Source organism: Aplysia californica, unplaced genomic scaffold (assembly GCF_000002075.1).
Source record: "Aplysia californica isolate F4 #8 unplaced genomic scaffold, AplCal3.0 scaffold00271, whole genome shotgun sequence".
Lineage (NCBI taxonomy): Eukaryota > Metazoa > Mollusca > Gastropoda > Aplysiida > Aplysiidae > Aplysia > Aplysia californica.
The window spans coordinates 685704-687006 of NW_004797541.1; the positions used below are offsets into that span (position 1 = coordinate 685704).

The window sequence follows — 1303 nt, forward strand, 5'->3', positions numbered from 1 at the left end:
TCTCTCTCTTTCTCTCTCTGTCTCTCTCTCTCTCTGTCTCTCTCTCTCTCTGTCTGTCAGCTTATGAATAGAAACGTGTAAGTATGATTTATTATTTTTCTTTTTGTTTAATTTGTTGTTGTTTTGTCCTTCTTATCGATGGTTGGAGGTCGTCATTGGTTGGGTCCTTTTCTTTTCTTTTCCTTCGCTGCTCGCTTGTTTCTGTTTTTCTGTATAGCTTTATCTCAATATAGAATGATCGTTGTTGGGTCGATGTGATTTTCTGTATTCAGAGTCTATTTCTTCTTTGTATGAAATAAATCCTGCTTTATAGATCCCTTGGGGAAATTTGTTTTACAATAAGTCTAACTTTCCTATTTTCTTTGCTCTTTTGTTTCTGTACGTTTGTCTTGCTTTTTTCCAGCACAGAATAATCCTGTCCGTGTGATTTTGTTTATTCAAACTCTAAGACTCAAATTGTCATTTTGCTAGCTCTTTTTATAGTTCTTAACTGTCAAGGAACGTGTGCAATTGCACATGTCCTTGAGGAAGGACGCGGTTGAAAAGCTAACAGTCATAAACCTCGCTGAGGGTTTTACAACAATAATTTTGAATGACGTAATGGCACATGTTTGTACACTTCCGTCCTTACGACAAATAGCTCTGTGATGATGAAGATAACTTGTAGTTTCCATAGAACGGTTGTAATTTACTAATAGAACTGTAACAGTGCTGAAATGTCGTGTTGTATGCTTGTGTCGGAGTCGGTGATTCAGAGGTTGGTGGTACAACAACTTCGGAGTGGGGTAGGATCTGATAGCCTTGTTTTGCAAAGACTCCAGAATTTTTACTGGCCTCCAATTCCAAACTCGCTAGTATAGGCAGTTCAGATTTCACATTCCTTCTTGATGGCTTTTGCAGTCTTTATTGCTTTTTCCTTTTTTCTGTAGAGTCCTAAAACCTGTCGAGCTCAGCATGATGCATTTGTCGCAAGTTACCCCTAAACGTGTTGACAGTTTGTGTCAGTGAGATTACTCTCGTTTCTTCCTAGTTCAAAACTGTTTTTTGTCGCTACCTCTCTCATCGGGCTTCATTAACATGTTTTAACTAAATTCATCCCTTTGCACGGTCGCGTTATTGTGTAAGGTAATTGGATACCGAGTAGCTGCTTCTGTTTGTTTGATTTTGTTTTTGTTTTGCTTTTGGATTCACGCATAGTTTGTCAGTTCCATGGCCTTTCATTATGTTTTTTGTTAACTCTCTGTGTCGGTCTGTCTGCCTGTCTCGATCTTTCTCCTCCCCCCTCTCTCTCTCTCTCTCTCTC

At 39.0% G+C, this 1303-nt stretch overlaps 1 protein-coding gene across 2 annotated transcripts in view; it reads left to right on the forward strand.

Annotated features, from left to right (window-relative positions):
* LOC101861050 (xanthine dehydrogenase) overlaps positions 1 to 1303 on the forward strand; it is a gene marked incomplete in the record, with an annotated part of 55376 nt that overhangs the window by 3448 nt on the left and 50625 nt on the right. The window contains 1 exon segment of one of the 2 annotated variants that reach the window (XM_013084102.2): positions 664 to 785. 2 annotated transcript variants of the gene reach the window in all.